Below are 13,843 nucleotides of genomic sequence, written 5' to 3' on the forward strand. Positions count from 1 at the left end.
CTCCAGACTTATGCCCCCAAATCAGGTTTACTGTGATGCACTGTATTTCATAGGCAGTGATATATTCAGTAAAAACATGAGAATTCATGTTCTGGAAATGGGCTTCACAGTCAACGAGTACATGATCCATTCCCTGGGCTGGCAAGTTCAAGCCTTGTGCAAAGTATGATTTCTGGATATATTTGCTATTTGCTATATATGGCTATTTGCAATCTTCTTAAATAGTTTCCTAAATGTATTGGCAATGCTTCTGGTAAATGCTGTAGTTTCCTAGATGTTTCACTGTTTCTTTGCTGGTATTAGATGTCATTATAGCAGGGAGAGGCAGCCTGCTTACATACAGGCAGTAGTGTGACACAAAGAAGATATGCTTTTGGGCAATCCAGACTAATTTAGACAGATTTACATAGGCGTTTTGTTTTGGTGTGGGTTGTTTTGTTGTGTTTGGTGTGTGTATGCGGTTGTCTAAGGATTGTGTCTTGAGTGCTGTGCACATCACATGTCTCTTTTCCTATTCTTTTAACAAGATTATCTGTGTCTTTCTGTTGTGTCTTTTCTCGGAGAGGAGAACAGGACAGGACTGGCTATTTTTTTGTTCATTTTGTTTTAAAACTGAAAAAGCTTATAGACCCAAGGGTAATTAGATGCCCTATTTCCTTTGGTGCTAATATGAAGCACCTTTGTGACTGTATGAAAAGGTCTGTGGTTTCTGTGCAAATCCAGTTTGTCCTAATCTTGCAATGCGTTCAGTTTTTCTATTTCTGTTTTTATTTAGTTTTTAATTTCTACCTTTTAAATCCCATCTGTAGTATGCTTGCAGGAGTTTCTGGGGAGGGCCTAGCTAGTATAATGTGAAAAAGACATCTCTGACTATGTCCAGTGGAAGTACCAAGGACCAAAGGTTTGAAGTCAATAACTGCTTGTCTAGATTCGTTACCTAATGGCACCTTTTCATAGCTTTTTATGTGTGGGCATACCTGAGATCGAGTGCAAAAATTGTATGTTCTGATGCTTTAAAACAGGTCCTACATGGCACCAGGTTAGTGTGTATAATAAAGGTTAAATCCAGTAATACCTCATTTTGATGTCTGTCTTTTGTGTGAAAACATTTAAAGCAAATTACAACAGGATACTAAGAAACCTGCCATGAATGGGATAGAGTAGTTCGTTCCCTTAGAGAAAGTGTTTTACCACTTAACATTAGAAAATAGTGAAGCACAGTTTTGTCTTTAAATCCTGGGGGAGCAGGAGGTTCGGCCTCGAAGGCAAAATGTTTCTTGCGGCTCATTTTGAAGAAGCTGGCAACATATCAAAAGTAAAGGCAATTCTGTGGAACCACAAAAAGTTTTTAAAGTCAGTATTTGCCCTGTGCAAAAGGCTGGGTGCTTTCAATAATAGTAACTGTAGTAATCACGCACAGTAAATGGATGGATGGATGGATGGATGGATGGATGGATGGATGGATGGATGGATGGATGGATGATCAGGCTATTGCTCTTTAACAGCCTTCCGGCAGACTTCGGAGAAGGGTCTTGGGGTGCCACAAACTGAACATCCTTTTCCAGCTCGGTGCTGGCACATCGGCAGCCGGCGGCAGCGCGCGGTTTTGCTGCCGCCCGGCGGCCAGCAGTCGGTACTGCAACGCTGGCGCCGCGCATGCGTGGTGGCGCATCCCCACTCGGCGCTGCCGGCCGTCGTTAACAGCACCGCGATCCCTCGCGTCCTGCGGGGCGGTGCTGCGGCGCCCGCTGCTGCCTCCCGGTACGGCGCTGGCGCCGCCGCTGCCGTCCCCCGAGCGCGGTGCCGACAGGCGCTCGGCGCGCAGAACTGCATCCCGGCGCTCGCGGCCAGCGCTGGCCCCCGCGCGCTGCAGGAGCAGCATGGCGGCGCGCCGGGTGCGGGCCGTGGCGCGCCAGGGGCGCGGAGGAGGCGAGCTCCTGCCCGCCGGCCGCCTGGGGGAGGGCGGCAGGGGAAGCTTCAGCCGCCCGCTGCGTTAGGCTCCCGATCCGCTGGCGGCGAGCCATGGCCGGGGGCTGAGGGGACGGAGGAGAGGAAGCAGGAAGCCGCCCCCCGGGCGCGGGAGCCGGCGCCGGGCGCCTCCCCAGCTCGCCAGGCCCGCCGAGCCTGCCGCTGCCCCCGCCGCAGCATCGCCCCCGCAGCCGGGCCCCAGCCCCAGGTGCCCCCGGCGCTGCCGTGGCGGCGGCCAGCCGGCCCCCCGCCGCCGCTTGGGAAGGTCCTGCGGCAGGAGCGGCTCCGGGCAGGGCCGAGCGGCGACGGTCACGGTCACTTGTGCTTCTGTCCCTCTGCCGGGGGCCGCGCTGAGGCCGCCGCGGGCTGCGCCGCCTGGGGCTGGCGGGGGTTGTCCCTGCCCGGCCTGCGGGAGGGGACCGGGGGGCACGGCCCGGCTGTGGGCAGGAGCCGGGCCGGCCGGGGAGAGGCGAAGAAGGAATCCGAGGGCAGGCGGGCAGCGGCTGCCTCCTGCTGCGGGCACAAAGAGCCTGGCCCAGCGGGGGGGGGGGACACCAGCCCCGCAGCCCGCAGCAGCCGGGTGCCAGCGTGCACAGCGGGGTCCGTGTGTCACCCACAGCCTGGGGCGGCCCCCGGTGCGCGAGGGAGCGACGCGCCGTGTCCGGGAGGCCGCGTCTTGCGAGGAAGAGCTGTGAGACACCCGGGGGTTGCCGGGGGTGGGGGAGCCGAGCGGCCGGCGTTCTGCGGGAGGGAGGGAGGAGAGAGGGGGAAAGGCGCGTCTGAACTGTCACATTTTCACAGCGGTACTAAAAGCGAGAGCTGTGGTGAGTCCTGGGTCCGTGGGACCCTGTCTCCCCTCTTGTGCGTCCCAGCCCCCCCCCCGCCCTTCCTCTGGCCCCACCTTTTTCCTGCGCTGCTGTGATTTTGTGTGTGTGTATGTGATGGGGTGACCTGGGCTGGACGGAAGCTGCTCTTACTGCTCCCCCTTCTCTACTGGACAGGGCAGAGAAAATATAACAAAAAGCTTGCAAGTCGGCATAAGGATGGGGAGATCATTCTGCCATTACCTTCATAGGCAAAACAGGCTGAACTTGGGGAAATGAGTGCAATTTATCAGATGTCAAATCAGAGCAGGAGAATGAGCAGCAAATCTTAAAAACACCTTCCCTCCAGCTCTCACTTCTACTGGGCTTAATTTACTCCCAATTTCCCACTCTCCTCTGCGCAGGGGGACCGGGAACGGCAGCTGCGGTCAGTTGATCACACATTGTTTCTTCCTCTTTTTCCTCCACCTCCTCCCCAAACCTTGCCATACAAACCCATCATGTTTTGATTCCCTGTAGCTCTCCATCCTGTTCTTCTGTCCTGCTCCCTCTTCCCTTCTGCCTTTATCTCTCATTCTGCAGCTCCCTTTTCTTTTACTCTCTCCTCCATTGTCCTACTCCCTCTCCTTCTCCCCTTCTTTTCATTCTCCGTCTGTCCTGCAGCCCAGGGCTGGTTTTCCCTTTACGTCTCTGTCCTCATGTGTATCCATCTCTTTTAAGGTTTTCTCGCTGCCCCCGCCCGCCTGTCTCCCCCCAGTTTCTCTGGTCTATTCCCTGTCATTCTTTTCCTCCCTGCACCTGTACACCTTTTCCTCTCTGCACCTGTATGTGCTGCTCAGGGACCAGGGAGATGTCTGGAGGCAGGGGGCACCTCAGGAAGGTCTGTGTCCAAACAGGCACTTACTACTGTAGAATTCCTGACTTCCCCCAGGCACGGGAATCTCCCAAGGCAACACCACAACTGACCTTTTCTTGGTGGTTTTTAAAGGTGACACTGTGAAAGGATGGGGTAAGAAAACCTAGTGCCCTGAGCACATCATGTCCAGGGAAACATGTTGCCTATACACCTTCATTTAGGAGGAGGACAGGTGAGTACGTTAGGTGTTGTTTCAGTGCAGCTGTGCTTTTATTAAGAGGATTAATTTTCTCTTTGTTGTTCAGAGTTAGGGGTTGCTTTTTTCTGAGAATTCTGCCTGTCTGTTCAACAGTCATTGATCTGGTGCGTGCTTTTCCCTTGAAGAAAAAGGACCACGTCTCGATCTGATTTATTCACTGTAGCTCTCTCCGTTGTAGAATAAATTTCTCACCATAAGGCTCTGGTGCTTCCCAACGGCGGCTTGGTTGTCTGCATAATGTATCTGTAGTCCCGTCTCAAGGAACATGTTAATGGTGTTAGGAATTATAAATAAGGTAGCTTCCTGCAGTATGAAGACAGTGTGTGGGCTTTGAAACCTTTGGGTAGGACAGGAGGAGGTTGCCACCCTGGGTCAGTCATGAGTGTTGGCATGTATTGTCTGACCTAGGGTTGATGTCTGTCACCACTTTAGCTCTGGAATTACTCTGAGACCCAGGGAACTCCAGTTCCCTTAAGCTGCAACCTTGGAGCTTTTCCAAGCAGTGGGATGAAATTCCTGTCACAAGCTCTAAGGCACCTTAAGGAGAAGGGGGCACGGTTTGAGTTTTCCTCCATGTAGGCGTCAGGGAGGTACAGTTCTGAGCTTAGTACTGGCCGCTACTAGGAGATGCTTTCAAGTGATCTGAGTGCAGCTCTGGCGACCCAAAGCTGGACAGGGTTGGCAAATGCTGATGTAGAGTTTTGGTGGTAAACTTGACCAGCCTGTCTTAAGGAGCAGGCATGTTCTTTGTTCACAAGCACTGTTTAGTCCCACGTAGGCTTCCTGAAAGTTTGAAGGGCTGTGGTCACATCATCCCTTGGTCACACACAAGGAACGGTTGCCTGTGCATATTTGCTTTTTAAGGAGCATGCTGTGGTTGTATTTTCTCTCTTTGGCTTTGCATTTGGGAAATAATGCAACAGTTACAGCTCAGCTGAAGGAGCGCAATACCTGATGTGGCAGAGAAGGAGACGTGCTCTACTAATTTTTTGATGTGCATCAGTTTGACCCCAAAATGACATTGTGTCAAAGCTTGCGGCCAGGTTCCGCTGTAGATTTGACTTGGGGTATGAATGACTCCAAGTGTGCTTTAGGAGAGCTCTGTTGGTGTAGGTGTGCTGAGCAGTTGTTCTGCTGTGTGTGCAGCTGTTCTGGTTTAGCTTCCAGGTGTGAGCACGCAAAAGAAAATTCCCAAGTGTGGTCAGCCTTGCTGTAAAATCAGAACAGTTTCTGGTGGCCTGGATATCCAAGAGCCTCCTGAACATTTCAGGCAGGCCAAGCATTGTGCCCCAGTGTGTCTGAGAGTCCACAGCTCTGCAGTTCCTTAGAGGGGCACTACAGGTAAGGTTGTAAGATCCCAGAACTCTTTGCAAGTTACACTAATGGAGCTTCTTTGGGTATATATTTGGATACATGTGCCAGCTGAAAAGGTATTGTTTGCTTTCCTGCTCAGTAAGCACAGATCACTTGGGTGGTCATGTAAACTTGTCATTTACTGAGGAAGTTTCCACCCGTTGGATGGAAAGGGAAACAGTTCAGAGGCACTGTTTAGGGTTTGGGTTTTTTTTTGTTTGTTCTAAGACCTGGAGTTTTAGCATTTTGTTCCGTATTGTCTGTTGAAGAAAATGTATTTTGAATTAATAAATGTAAAGTGATGAAGCAGCTAAGTGGCAGAACCAGGCCTCGTCCCTAGTGTAGCCCTAATCAAAGGCTGGTTTAAAACCCAGTCCAGTTAGTCAGTGGGAGAACAGAGAAACAACAGATGATCAATTTGTGCACACAGGTGCTCTCAGAAACACAGGTGTTCTTGGAAAAAATTGTCTACGAGAATAGGAATTGCTTGTTCAAAGATTAAGCATGCTTGAAGGAGCGTGTAAGTTAAAGCAGGCAGAAAGAAGATCAAGATCCGAGGAGGAGCCTGGAACCGAGGAGATGAATAACCTGGGACAGAGTCAGGTGATGGATTTGCAGAACTGACAGGACCAAAAGAAACTCCTAAAAACTTCAGACATTTGACTAATAATCTGATAAGCGTATATAAGCTGTGCTGTGTCCCTTGGTTCTCTGCCACTCACTGGGATGGTGGCCTAGCTCTGAGTTGTGACTAAAGCAAGCCCAGTGGTACCCACATCTGTGTGAATTTCTCCTTTAACACCACCAATCGCTGGGGCTTATCCGCAGGACTCCACCATCCAGCCCCTGCCCCTGCGCCTTGTGCCATGGGCTCCCCATGCTGCTGTCTCTCCCTAGGTAATGGGGTGGGGGCACAGACAAAAAGAAGCACCCGACTGTTAAAGCTGTCAGATGCAAGGGATTTAACCGTTTGAGCCATGTGGGTGCTTTTTGGTACGGAGGCAATAAGTATTAATGCCCGGGCTGCGAGTGGGCAAAGGGCAGAGCGAAGCGAACCCTGCAGCCGCAGCGAGCAGTTCCCGTGGCCGGGCGGTGTGAACTGGGCCGAGATCCCGGGCAGCGCTCGCCCGGCCAGTGCTCAGCACAGGGTCGGTGGAGCGCTGCCGCCACCTGGCGGCCACGTGCCGGTGCTGCAGCCCTGGCGCCGCGCATGCGCGGTGGCGCCTCCCCCCTAGGCGCTGCCGGCCGTTATTAACGGCACCGCGATCCCGCACTGCCTGTAGGGCGGTGATGCGGCGCCCGCTGCTGCCGTCCCCCGAGCACGTTGCCAGCACGCGCTCGACACGGGAGTACGGAGCTGCAGCGCCGCTGCAGCCCCGGGACAAACGCAGCCTGCGGGTCCTCGCTGCTGCAACGGCCCCGCCCCTAGCGAGAACCACCCCCCCCCCCCCCTCAACCTGGAGACCGCGGGGGTGCGGGGCGGCTGCGCCCCTCCACGGTTTCAATTCCACTTCGCTCGGCAACGCCGCAGTTCCGCCCTTGCGGGCCTCGAAGCTGCACGCCTCTGCGCTGGGCCGCTTTGCGCATGCGGGGCTAGAGCCCCCTCCGCGCATGCGCTGCCCTTAGGTTGCCAGTAACGCCACTGTGCACGTGCGAATCTCGAATGCGTCACGCACGCACCCAACCAGCAGCCGCACCCCGAGGCGTCAGGCCAGTTCTACGCATGCGCTGCCCTGAGCCTTGCCAGTAGCGCCACCGCGCATGCACCAACACCGGCTGCGGGCAGCAGGCAGCCACAGTACGCCTGCAGAGAGGGACCGGGGGGTACCGGTGGATCAAAAAATGGACACGAGCCAGCAACCTGTGCTCGCAGGGCAGAAAGCTGACCATATCCTGGGCTGCATCCAACGAAACATGACCAGCAGGTCAAGGGAAGCGATTCTGCCTCTCTGCTCTTATGAGACCTGCCTAGAGCACTGCATCCGGCTCCGGAGTCCTTGGCAAAGCAGGTCCAGAGGAGAGCCACAAAAGAGATCAGAGGGCTGGAGCACCTTTCCTAAGACAGGCTGAGAATTGGTGTTGTTCAGCCCAGAGAAGAGGCTCTGGGGAGACCTTATTGTGGCCTTTCAGTACTTAAAGGGGGCTTATAAGAAAAATGGGGACAAACGTTTTAGTGCAGCCTGTAGCAATAGGACAAGGCTTAGTGGTTTTAAACTGAAAGAGGGTAGATTCAGACTAGATAGAAGAAATTTTTTATGATGAGGGTGGTGAAACACTGGGAGAGGTTCCCAGAGAGGTGGCAGATGCCCCGTGCCTGGGAACATTCAAGGTCAGGTTGGACAGGGCTGTAAGCAACCTGATCTAGTTGAGGATGCCCCTGCTTCCTGCAGGAGGGCTGGACTAGGGCACCTTTAAAGGTCCCTTCCAGCACAAACCATTCTATGATTCTGGAAACTACCACTGTCATTCCAGCCACTGTGTATTTATATATACTCGAGGAAGTCAAAGTCCTTCACAACTGAAATTTTACTCTGAAAGTTCCGAATTGCCTTGAAATTCTCAAGAGCTTTTCTCCAAAACATCCCTTCCAGAGATACTGATATTCAGGTCCTGGACCGAACACCGTACCTGAGGTTGTTTTACAGCAGGGAAGCGAAGTTTTGTAGAACAAGTGAGGCTGAGAGACTGCCCAGACACATTCTCATCCATGTTCTCCCACACCCATGTGGCAGCACCTTCAGGAAACACTTTTCTATTTGTTCCCAGTAGTTCTAAACATCTCTAACAAAATTTCACCAGTGTCCTCCCTGCTGAAGCAGTGCTGCTGTTACCACAGATAGCAATGCAAAGATGTTCAAATGAAATGGTCTGAAACACTTGGAAGCTAAAGGTCACAATAAGCAGGAAAATAAAATACTTTACCATGTACATGAGACTGTTGGAAACTTTTTGCCGGTGCAAAGTGGAAATTTCCAGCTACCTGCAGGAGACAGTAATCTTTCATTAAAAGGCCTGAATCTATATAAACAAAGCAGTCATACTGGCGGTTGGATTTTCAAATTTTTGTTTGAATAAGATAGACAATAAGCAACTCATTGTCATGGGTGACAATACCAGCAAATATTATCCTAAAAGAGATTTGAATTTCCCCTCTTCCTCACAGGCAGTCATGTGGAAAGCCATAATCACATACCAATGTTGACAACAAATGTTCTATGCAGAGTATTTTAGTGGACATAAAAATGAGAAGAAGGAATCAAGTCTACTGGGAGGGAACTAACTGCTGCTGCTGTAGGAAATAAAAACATATCACAGAAACTGAGTGGAGAAAGTAACAGGGAGGGTAAGAAAACCTTAATATAATGAACAACAGTGGTCCTATGTATGCATCCATGAAAACAAGCTGTGTTCAAAAATAAAGCACTAAACCTACCACCAAAAAAACCCACACAAAAAAAACCACATTCCAAAATCCCCCAAAAGACAAAGGTTATTAAAGTTTTAACCTTGAATATGAAAAGGATATGGATATTAGGTGTCAGTCCTCCCTGACACTTGCTAGCAATCATACACACCCTCCCCTGAAAGATTTCAATGCATCAAGCTCACATGCTCCATTACACCTTTGAATGTCCGTGCAAACCTATTGCATGTTAACTGTGGACCCAATGAGAATGGAGATGCGCAAAAGTCCAAGTGCCTCCAGAAATTTCCCTAGTGACACCCACCCTTAGACCCTTGCTACCCACAGCACTCCCCTTTGAATCTTTCACTGGGATGGTAGCCCAGCTCTGAGTCGTGACTAAAGCAAGCCCAGTGGTAACCACGTCTGCATGCATTTTTCCTTTACCAGTCAATACTGGTATAGTTGCCATTTAAATAACTAACTGAACATCAAGTGTTACTAACAGAAACTGATAATCATAGCGTTTCACGAAGATGGGTGTGCTCTTCCAATCTAACTTGCCACACGTGTGGTGGAAATCAAACTAGCCATATACTTTTTCCAGACAGCAGAAGAAATTGCTTGCTGCATGCAATACAATTTGATCGCTTTCAAAACGCCTCTCCTGGATGAGACTGCTTGCTCCCTGCAAGTTCCTCTTCCTCTCCTTGATAATATAAGGAGCGAGAGCAACCGGTTCAGACCGAGTAATCCCAGTGGAGGCTGTCAACACAAGTACAGCAGGAGGCCTACATGTGTTAACAGAGAATTAGATACAGAAAAGTGGGGTTTGACCCCAGACAGTACATTCGTCACGCCACAGCCTCTGAATACAAAAAGGCTGCTAAGTGACACAACAGTAAGAAGGCTATCACCACACTTCTGTGACAACAGGAGAAGCTCTTGTACCTACCCGCTGTTCAGCTCTTAGCTTAGTTTAGCCTTTCAGCTTTTAAGAACAGAAAAGTTAAATCTGAGTTACAACAAATCAGCAAATTTCGTTCATGCCAATACACAGAACTACACTATCTCCCAGAACAGATAATAAGGACCTCACGTTTTAGAAAGACAAAGTCGGGACAGTATTACCATTATATTGCAACACTACCAGAATCGCTCCCAGTTTGTATTGAAGTACAACAGTAAGTCGTAACATGTAAAAAAACGCAGAGGAGAGGTTTATGTAGCCAAGGACCACTTACTCCAACTTGTAACTGTAAATCAACTGAAATCTATTAATCGGGTATGCATTAACACACACAAAGCAAACATAGTAAGATGCAAGTTTAGGCTTAAGGGTCACGTCAGCAGAGCCTTCCCTGGAGAGAGGCTCTTTCCTCTAACCAGCTCATCCCATTTGTCAGCCTCCTAGGACTTAAAGATGCAACTGAAGTCAAGTTTTGCCAAAGCAGCTGCTTGATTTCTAGTAGGAAAAGCCTGTTCACTCAGCAGCTTTGCTCCTGAAATGCATCAATGAGTCCTTGTCCCAGTTTCAGAGGGACTAGGCAAAGACTTGCCTCGCAGAAGTACCAATATATATATACACACACACAGAGGAGCTTGTCTGATCTGCCAGTGTAATAGATTTGTGTCCTATAAACTCTTCAAGAGTTTGTGGTGTTTAAAACGCTGTGAATTCAGCCGTCCCTTGTTCCCACAAATCTCATAGCAGGCATATGGTGATGGAAAGACTGTGAGAGCATCCATCCAAGAATGGCAGAATAGCATCTTACTGTGTCTCTCGGCTTCTGGAGTCACACGATTGGCAGCTTTATCCAAGCATTGTTTAAACGGCTTGTGCTCTACATCCTGCTGCTGCTCTCCTGTTACATCCATGGCTTTGATGCTCAAATCTGAAAGCAGTGATCAAGCAAAGTGGTTTATCAACACATATCTGTTATGGCCTGTAGCAAGCTGAGGAAGTGAAAAGACAGAATCTTTTGGCCAGCAGGGTAAGAACGTGCCAAACCGGGAGAGCGTGTACAGCTAGGGTCAAGTGACCGACAGGGAATAAAACGCATGGTGCAGCACGCTAAATGGTCCTCCCAGGTACGGGGTTTGGTTTGGTGTTCAAGAAGGACCGTTTCCAACTTCCAAGAAAGTGTTACCCTGAAAAGTAGATGTGCTTAAGGCAAAAAGCCAAAAGCAAACCCCTCAAAGACCAGAACCATTTTTAGGAACACAGGAGTTAAGCCTAAAATTGGTTGAAAGCTGCCTCCTACCTCTTCCCCCGCCACCTTTCCCCCTTCAACATCAGCACATTTCCTTGTGATCTGTTTTCACAAAAAAAAAGATTGAAGCCTGTGGTATCAGCTTGGTATCAAAGCACCACGATGCGCTTGCTGGCTACACACTCTCTTAGAAGGCTGACAGCTTCTCCGCACACAACAGCCGAGGCTTCCAGTCTCTCTGGCCTTCCCACGCCCTGTTAAACGTGAGGAAGGCGAAGACCGATAAAATCTCAGGGGGTCGGGAAGAAGTCAAGATGCACTACATCTAGAGCCCAACGCATTACCCAAAGGAATTACCACAACAGAACAAGAGGCAGGAACGATCGGTAGACAGGCAGATAACATGCACGGCAGTAATACCCAGTCAGACTTGCAGGACTTCCAGTCACTTCATCCCTCAACTTTGTTTTGAATTTAGTTAAATGTAATCAGATTCTTAATGCTCATTCTGCTTTTATAACTGCTGAAGAAAGGCTAACACGTGGCATTGGCATTACAGTCAGAATTCAAATACAAAAATCACAGCAAAGCTGTGCCTTGTCAAGTAACTTCCAAAGCAGGCTCTCGAGCCTTTCAACAAGACAGTCAAATCTGGAGTCCCAAGGGAACTCTGCCAGCTCGACTGAGCTCTCTGACAAAGTATACCGCCATACAGAAATGTAAATGGGTTTATGCCTCAGGCTCATTTATAATCTAGAAAAATAATACTGCCCGACTGGACGCACTGGTTTAAGCACCCAGCAGGCCTGGCTGTGTAACCACAAGGGACCACCAATTCCTCCCCGGCTGTTGCCCAAGCAGCAGCACAGCACTCGGAAGCAGCGGGCACATGGAGCTTCGTGGGCCCTCAGCAAGTACAAGAGTTATCCCTCCGTAGTCCGCAGTCTGACTCACAAGCACAAGGCTTATGTGGAAAAGTAACATCTAGACTGACCTTCAGTTTAGTTCCCCTTGATTTGTCAACATACAATTCCCGATGAACCTAGGTACAAAGAAAAACAAAAGAGCCCCATTTCACTGGGAAGCAAATCAAAAGGCCTCTTCCCCTCGGCTGCTCTGGCCCAGAAGCTGACTGTCAAGACACAGGATCGGCGAGACACCTGAGCTGCTGCCTCCCAACCCTCCCCGGTAGCTCAACGCTTGCCCTTTGTAATACTTTTTAGAGAAATCAGCAACCGGGGGCAAGGCGTGGGGACGCCGCCGCCGGCTTTCTTTCCTTTCCCTTGCCCGCTCGCAGGGGCGGGCAGAGGCTCCTGAGCCGCCCCCCTGCGACAGCGTTACCGCAGGCCCCAAGGCAGCCCCTGCGGCCCCAGCCCGCTGCCACGGCCAGCGGCTGGGGGAAAGACAAAGCCCCGCGCAGAGCTGCGGCGGCTGCAGCGGCTGCCCGGGCAGCCCGGAGGCGGCGGGGGGGGCGGCAGGGCGCCGCGGGCCGACCCCCCTCCCGGACCCCGCCGCCACAAGGGAGCACCGGGGCCACCCCGCCACCGCTCCTCACCTCCTCGCTGAGGTAGCAGCGTAGCTCCGAGAAAAAAAAAAGGCAGCACCGTGAGGAGCCCGCTGACCACCGTCACTGCCGGCGAGACGCGAACCGCCGGCAGCCCCGCCGGCCCCGGGCCGGGCCGCCCGCCTCAGCCCGCCCGCCGCCGCCACCAGGCGCTCCCTGCCGCGGCCGAGCGCTTGCCCGCCACGTACCCCCCAGCCGGCCGCTGCCCGCCGGCCCCGCCCGGGTCGCCCGCCGGCCCTACCCGCCCTCAGCCCGCCCGCTCACCCAGCGCGCCGCCGCACGTCCCGGCCCGACACACTTCCAGGCTCCCGGGGAGCCCCGCACCGCCACCGCCGCCCCAGGGTGCCGCGCGGGCCAGAAACGAACCCACCTGCCGGGGCGGAGCCGGCCCCGCCCCCGCCCGCCGGCCCCACCCCCGCCCCGCCCCGCCGGCCCCGCCCCCGCCCCGCCGGGCAGCGCGGCCCGGAGCCAGCCGAGGAGCGGCTGCGGCTGCGGTTCTGCGCCGGGGCGGGCAGGGGCTCGGTGCCGCCGCGGGCTCCTTTGAGCCTGCCGGCCCCCGGGTCTCTGCAGGGGCCTCCCGCGGGGTGTGGGCTGTGCCGAGAGCGGCTTCCTGGGGGAGGGGGAGAGGCAGGCGGAGGAAAGACCCGCTCCCTTGTCCCACCTTCCGGCCCTGCCGCGTACTCTGCACCCCTTCACTCCGGTAACACCTCACTTTCCCGTCACAGGGAACGGCTATGAGCTCAAGAGGTTAAACGTGCAACAGCTCATAATGGCTTACTTGTGCAGGGGAAAACTTGTACGAGGTTTTCCTAAGCCACACATTCACACCACTCGCTTTTTCCTACTCAAAAAGTGCACTCCTGCAAAATTAGATCTATTAAAAAAAATATGTATTTAAAATTGCTGTTTCTAACGTGCTTCCAAATGCAAACACAGCAAATGCACCCCTATTTCCCACAGCAAAATGGAATGCGTCATACAGAAAGAATTTAACAGCTTGAACCACGGGGATGCTTTTGCATAGAGAGCCAACAAGTATTAGTGCCTGGGCTGCGAGTGGGAAAAGGGCAGAGCAATGTGAACCCTGCAGCCGCAGCGAGCAGATCTTGTGGTCCGGGGCTGCAAGATCTTGGCCCGTGCGCACCATGATAGTACTCAGCACAGGGTTGGTGGAGCGCTGCTGCCATCTAGCGAAAAGATTTGGGTACTGCAGCAGCGCGATTGGTGGAGCGCTGCTGCCATCTAGCGAAAAATATTCGGGTACTGCAGCCGCCCGGTTGGTGGAGCGCTGCTGCCATCTCGCGACCAAAAATTGGTACCAGACCACGGGGCTCGAACACGTGCCCTCCGCGCGGGAAAGGTCCTACCGACGGCGTGACGCGAAGCCGGGTCGTTGCAATCGA

General features: G+C 52.5%; 1 long non-coding RNA gene across 8 annotated transcripts; it reads right to left on the reverse strand.

Annotated features, from left to right (window-relative positions):
• Positions 1 to 9,779: 9,779 nt before the first annotated feature.
• LOC308063953 lies at positions 9,780 to 12,822 on the reverse strand. Of its 8 annotated transcripts, none has more exons than XR_013928127.1 (4): positions 12,705 to 12,806; positions 11,831 to 11,918; positions 10,928 to 11,130; positions 9,780 to 10,558 (listed from the first exon to the last, which is right to left on the reverse strand). It is a non-coding gene; the product is annotated as an uncharacterized lncRNA (long non-coding RNA). The 8 variants fall into 8 exon arrangements; XR_013928128.1 differs by having other exon boundaries at positions 11,871 to 11,918; positions 12,705 to 12,802; XR_013928129.1 differs by lacking the exon at positions 12,705 to 12,806 and adding an exon at positions 12,432 to 12,689 and having other exon boundaries at positions 11,871 to 11,918.
• Positions 12,823 to 13,843: the final 1,021 nt, after the last annotated feature.

The sequence above is a fragment of the Falco punctatus genome (genome assembly GCF_963210335.1).
Source record: "Falco punctatus genome assembly, chromosome: 4".
Taxonomy (NCBI): domain Eukaryota; kingdom Metazoa; phylum Chordata; class Aves; order Falconiformes; family Falconidae; genus Falco; species Falco punctatus.